This window comes from Chrysochloris asiatica, unplaced genomic scaffold (genome assembly GCF_000296735.1).
Source record: "Chrysochloris asiatica unplaced genomic scaffold, ChrAsi1.0 scaffold00062, whole genome shotgun sequence".
NCBI classification, from domain to species: domain Eukaryota; kingdom Metazoa; phylum Chordata; class Mammalia; order Afrosoricida; family Chrysochloridae; genus Chrysochloris; species Chrysochloris asiatica.
Genome location: NW_006408580.1, coordinates 2311322 through 2318321, shown reverse-complemented (window position 1 = coordinate 2318321; position 7000 = coordinate 2311322). Strand labels below are relative to the sequence as shown.

Here is a 7000-nt window from a genome sequence, read left to right as displayed (position 1 = left end):
AAGACTTGGGAAACATTTTTGTTGTTGTTAGGTGCCACATTAGTGGGGGTGTATTTCTCAACATTTCAGAAATATATGAATTATTTACTCCTATTACTACCCAAATGAGCTCTGGTAGCGTCGTGGTTACGAATCGGGCTGCTAACCTCAAGGTCAGCAGTTCAAAACTACCAGCAGTTCCACAGGCAAAAGATGACGCATTCTGCTCCCGTAAAGATTACAGCCTCGGAAACCCTGTGCAGGGTCACTATGAGTCGGAACCAACTCCATGGTACTTAACAACAACAAAAATTATTACCCAAAGTTATCCCAGTAATAATTCTATTATCATTATAGTGAACATGGTTAGTGCTTTACCCAAATCTTCTTGGTTCTTACTAAAGGCTGTTTACTGTGAATATCTGTGACTCTGCCTGAGAGCCTTTTTGTTAGCCACCAGAGGATGCAGGACTCAAAGCAAGAAAAACTAGAAGTGCTAGAGAATTAATGCCTCCAGAGCAGCAATTTAACCAATGATAGATGGAAGTTGGTAGCTTATCTTCCTATGTCCTTCACTGAAATAACTTCAAGGCATAACTTCCACACTGACTCCTAGAGTTTCCCAGCAGGATTGCACTCCAGTTATGCATAGTAGTAACTGACTAGATGACACACATTTTATTGGCTACCCTCCACTCCCAGTTTTATATTCCAATCTCATATCAGTGCTTTCTAGGATCCCCTCCTAAATTAATAATTTGCACTCAAATTCTCGTCTCAGGGTGTATTTCAGGAGTATTTTAAGATAACATACCTACTAAACTTATTCTGATACACTTTCCTGAGTGGAAGAACCTTTGGATAGGAAAGTATACAATCATTATCTTGAGTACACCAACTCTTCACTTATTGACATGAGTATGTTCCAAAGACCAGGTAGTTATGCAAAAAGTGAAGATGACTACACGAGGTCACAAAATGGAAGATGCATAGATCATTACATAACTTCCAAACTATATCATTATGTCCATGGGAGTATGGAATAAGTCTTTTGTTTCACAGCAGACTAAAGATTGAGAATAGTCATAAAACATATACCTTATTGACAACAATACAAAGTAATTCCAAGAAAAGATTGCAGTTGAGTAGAGGGTGAGTTCCTGAAGAACAGTGTCATATTTTATGACATCTCTACTGCCAGTAAGGCTTAATGAAAGTTTGTTGGTAAAAGATGCCTGGCAGAGAGTCATCAAAAGTCATCAAAATTTAAGAAGGATTTCCTTGTTTTATAAATACAGTTGTTCCTTTTCTTTTCATTTTTTAAAAGATGGTTGAAGCAGCTCAACCTTGATTACTTCTGTGCAGAGTTTGTATTCTTTCTTTTCAGTTTCTTCATAGTTTTAATGCTTCCATGTTCTTCTTGGATTTCATTTTCTTGGTATGTTGTGAAATATTAATTTTCTTTGAGGTTACCTATATTTTCTATTAACTTTTTCCTCCATTTAAAACAGGTTATTTTATCCTGAAATCTACCTGACTACTTCAGCACCTGGATCTAATTTTTACCTTCTTTCACACTGTAATTGTTTTGATCATAGACTGACTTCCTAGACCCTCTGAATTTGTTCTTGCAGTTTTGTTCTGTTCTGTACTCTTCCATCTGTCAACTGAGTTCCAGGTGGTGTTTCCACATATATGAATCTCTGGTTGTTGCCTGTTATAGTTGGTTCTCAGCCCAAAGAACTCCATTTAGCATGTTTTGAAGTGCTAAGTTGACTTTGACAAAGTCCCTTAGCTTCTGTTTATCCTGGGATATTTTTATTACATAGTTAAATTATAATTACTTATAATTATAATAATGATAAATAAATAATTATTTAATTATTTTGATTGACAGCTTTGCTGGGTAGACAATTCTTGATAGGTGGGTTTTTTTCTTTGTCTTTCAGGGTTTTATTTATGTCTTCCCATTGCCTTCCTGCTTGCATGGTTTCTGCTGAAATATCAGAGTTTAATATTGTGTACCTTTGTAACTAACACTTTTCTTTTTACTAGCAGCTTTCAGGATTTTCTCCTTGTCTTTGATTTTGGAGAGCTTGATTATGACATGTCTTGGTGATTTTCTTTTAGGGTCTATCTTTCCTAGGGTTCGTTGAGCTTCTTGAGTGATTATCTTTTCATTTTTCAGGATGTTAGAGAAAGTTTATTTCAGAAGCTCTTCAACTATCTCCTCTATGGACCTGTGTGTTTCTTCCTGTTTCAGAATGCCAATAATTCTTTAGTTATTCCTCTTCACATTGTCCCACATGAATCTTAGACTTTTTTCAGATTTTTTTTATGCTTGTTCTTCTATCTTAGCAGTACTGAGAAATTTGTCTTCCAGTTCTCTCATTCTGGCTTCCATCTCTTCTATTATAGTCCTTTGCCCTTTCAGTGTATTGTCCATTTCTGATATTTTATCATTAATAATTTGGACCTTTTTTTGCAGGTTTTGACTTGTTTCCTATGCTATTTCTATCTTATTTCATTGTTCCTGTAGCATGTTCCTGACTTCTTCCTTATGTTTTTCAACCCCTTTGTGGAGCAATTGGATATACCTCAATACCATGCTCCTGAATTTCTTCTCAGGCAGTTTCAAAGCCTGCCCTCCTTCCAATGGGTAGTCTAGGTCTACCTCCAGCTCATTTGTTTCAGCTGCTCTATCTTGTTTCTGGACATGTGCCAATATCTTTCATTTTTCTTAGGTATTTTCAATAACTAGATGTATTTTCAATAGTTAGATGAATGCATATTGATGTATTATTAAGCTTTCTGATTGCCTCCAGATAGATGTGATCAGGAGATGGGCATCCCTTTTCACTTTTCTTATTACTCAACTCAGAGTAACTTTAGTAAGTGTTCTGTCTTATCTGGTATATAGCAGCTAGTATTGGCTCTTGTCTGGATAGTGGGATTTTATAGGGTGTGATTGTAGGTTGGCTATATGACCACAATTGCTGTCTCTTCTTGGGTAATGTGGGGAGAGAAAGAGCATCCCCAATGCAAAAGGGGTATTAAAAAACAAAACAACAGCAAAAACAAAAAACAGATTGGATACTACATTCAATAATTGCAAAAAAAAAAAAAAAACCCTACAAAACCCATAGCAAAATATGAGTTTGACTTTAATGCCACTCTCTTGGCTGGCTTGAGCCATTCTGGGAGACCATTCTGTTTTAAGCAGTTCCTGTTGACTCCTCCGCCTTCCTCATTTCTGAGCCCAGTGCTTTTTGCTGAGCAGATCTGTGTGTAAGTGTAATAGAACCCTCCAGGGGTACTGGAGTAGGAGAATGTACACTTGCTCAGGCACCCCCTCTAGTCACCAGAGTGGAGGTGCATAGATAGCAAGGGAAACATGAACAGAAAAAAAAAGTCCACACCTTCATCTCTGATGATCAGTCAGACCTCTGCAATGGGAGCGCTCTACTGGTCTTGTATCAGCTCTGTCATGTCCAAGATGACTGCTCTGGTACTTGCTGGCAGTCACAGATCAGAAAACACCACTTTTCTTGCTTCTGTTACAAATCCCACTAGCAGTAAGCCTTCAAATCTTCTAAATATTCCTTTATATGTAATTCAGAGTTCTGGGACTGTCCCCTGAACCTGATTCTCTGGTATTCTGTGTTATTACTGGCTGATGTCTACATGGCACTTCTCCCTAATCAACCATCAAGCCTCGCCTCTCTCAACCTTGACTTTTAAAATGGCACAGTAAGGACCTCCAAAGATCTGCTCCCCATAAAAGCAACAAAAACACTAGTAAAAACATAAAAATAAACTTTTACAGAACTCTGGAAATAAACTAAAGACTTACAACAATCTAAGTATTATTTATTCAAGAAAAAGAGCTGAATCTTGATAACAGCAATAATATTGTGGTGTTTTAAATTGTCCTAATATCTTGGCATAGATGAGTGAGTGCTTCCAGTGCTTCATCAGTTTGTTGAAATATTTCAATTTGTATCCCATCAGTTCCCAGACCCTTTTTCTTTGCTAATGCTTTCAGTGCACCTTGGACATCCTCCTTCAGTATCTATCATGGTTAGGGTTTTGTGTCAACTTGACTAGGCCAGTATTTCCAGAGGTTTAGCAGTTAAGATGTGCTTATTCCCATGGTGATAGAACCTAATACAGGTGTAGTTAACTCTATGATGAGTGGCTATAAGTAGCCAGTCAATTGAAGGATGTTTCCTTAGGGGTATGATCTGCTCCCATATAATGGACAAGCAGGAAAGGAAAGGTTCTCTCTTTCTCTTCTTCTACAATTGTGAGTAATTTCCTTGATAAAAATAAAGAAATAAAACAAAAAATTATATATATATACATATATATGTTTTATTGGTTTTGCTTCTCAAGAAAACTTAGCTTAAAACATGTGGTAATGAGAAAGTAGGATTCTAGAGAAACAAAACCTTAAGAATGGGTTTTCTAAATTGGTTCTCAAGTCTGACTAATTTTAAAGGCACTGATATAAGGTGGAAACATGTCTGACCTCCACTTCATAGGAGTCAGACCTGGATTGATTGAGTTTGGTCCTTTTTCCCTCTTGTGGAAGTCAGACATGGTCCCCAATTGCTTTAAGCAGTTGGTTCTATGAGCAGGATTCATTTCAATGGCTCCAGACCTATGAAATTATGAGGTTTTATAAGAGAAAGAATGAATAGGCATGGGATAAAATACTTAAGTGAAGGGCAAAGCTACAGCTTCTGCACTTGCCTGGAGCAGATGCCCAACTAGTTAAAAAGAATAGCCAATCTCAGAGTAGGATACTGGAATCCACCCCAATGGAGGATCAAGACCATATGCATACAAATGGGGTTGGTCCAAGGTAGAAGAAAAGATTGAACTTGAATGTTTTAAAACGGTTTATGTATTTGACTGCCTTTTGGATATTGGTTTCTCCTGCCTATTATTGTAAAATAGGCATACATGTATGATAGAAATAATTATTGGGTGTGATGATTACAAAGAACCTGTAAGCTCACCTTCAGCCTAAACTGAATTGGATTTGCTAAAAGGGGAGTTAGAATTTGCCCAGAAAATATAGGCTTCTTGTTTTAAGCCTTTGTAGAGGATGGGACTTTAGGTGGAATCCTGAACCCACCACACACCCCAACCTTCAGGTTTGGGACATTTGCATTTGAAAAGACAAGCAGACCAATCCAGAACTGCTGGGAGAACAGGAGACTCAAGCACAGGGGAAAAAAAGCACACAGTTTGGCATTTTGAATTTTGGAGGCATCAAGGCAAGGAAAGTCTGTCCATCAGAGAAAAGCTTCTTGTAGGACTGAAAGTTAAAGGGAACCCAAACCATATGCTTGTTGGTGACCCCTGGGTCTATGTGTGAGTGGAATAGGGGGAAATTCAGCAATGAAAACATAGGCTGAGTTTGGACATGTTCTATTGGTACCCGTTGACCTTGAGATGAGATAAAAGAGAAGGTTGGCTGGAGTTGTGTGAATTCCTGAGCCCCTAGGCACTGACCTAGCCCCTGGAGGCTAGGACTGAGGGTGAAAAGGCCAAATGATTTGAAATGCAGAGAGGTGTATGTGAATCCCCAAACTTGCAGCAGGTACCCATTTGACTTAGCTTGGATGGCTAGAGCTGAGCTGACCCAAAACTGATCAGATGAGAATAAAGATGTTTGATACTGTGAGCAAGTATAAATTGCTATAATTTGTTGGACTGGACTTTTTACTATGGATGCAGTTGTTCAAAATTCCAACCAGAATGGAAGATTCTTCAGATTAAGGAATACTGTGTGCTATGTTGATGTTGTTGCTGTTGTTAGGTGTCATCGAGTTAATACCAACTCATAGTGACCCTGTGCACAACAGACCAAAACACTTCCCAATCTTGGGACAACCTCATAGTTGCTACATTTGAGCCCATTGATGCTGCCACTGTACCAATCCATCTTGTTGGGGGGTCTTCCTCTTTTTCCCCCACTGTCCACACTATGTTGATAGGGATGGGCAATTTAGACATTGGCTATCAAAAATGGGTGGGGGGAATATAAAGACATGAAGTAGCTGGCTGACAAGCTTTCATGGATGAGCTTAGTTTCAGAATAAAGGGGATGCATTAGAATCCCCACTGGCTAGTTTTCCTCTTTTTCAAATGGGACTGGTGAAAGGGGGTGATGAATGATGCTGATAGGATTTTATTACTTCAATTGTAATTGTTAGTAGGATTAATTGTGATTGTCAAAACTAATTGTACAAGATGTATAAACTAAAAGGGGGGAAGTTACCTTTCATTTCAGGAACAGATGATTCCAGGAGCATCATAAAGGAAGAGCATGGCTACAGCATGGCATCTCTGCATAGAAAAATGGTGACAGCAGAGGTAGCAGCAGAGGTGGTGGCATGGAAAGACAGAGCAACTATGAATTCTAGGCCCATAGACTGAGTAAGACTGTGTGCCTACGAGTAGGAAGCTGGTTTGCAAAATGTGCCCTATGGACATTAAAATGAATATATATTTTTTGTTTTGCTTTGTAAGTGTGCATCAAATATTTTTGCTTTGTTCATTTGTGAAATTATAGATGTAAATAGGGCCCAGTGTATTTTGGTTGTATGTGATTTAGTTATATCATGTTAGATGCAAGTATGACTTTACAATTTTCTTCATTTAGATCTTATATATATAGTTTATAGGTTTCAAGTTGACAAGGGTGGACTATAATTGTTAGGGCTATGTGTCAACTTTACTAGGCCAGAATTTCCACAGATTTAGCAGCTGAGATGTGCTTATACCCATGATGATGAAACCTAATACAGACATAGTTAACTCTATATTGTGTGGTTATGAGTAAACAGTCAATTGAAGGGATGCTTCCTTGGGGGTGTGGTCTGTTTCCAACATAATGGACATGTGGGGAAGGTTCTCTCTCTTTTCTCTGGGGACCTGGGACTCTACAATTGTAAGCCATATCCTTGATAATAAACTTTTCTTCATATATGTATACATATATATGTGT

At 38.1% G+C, this 7000-nt stretch overlaps 1 pseudogene; it reads left to right on the top strand.

Annotated features, from left to right (window-relative positions):
- Positions 1-4391: 4391 nt before the first annotated feature.
- The window catches only part of LOC102836712, a 5489-nt pseudogene continuing 2880 nt past the window's right edge, over positions 4392-7000 (top strand).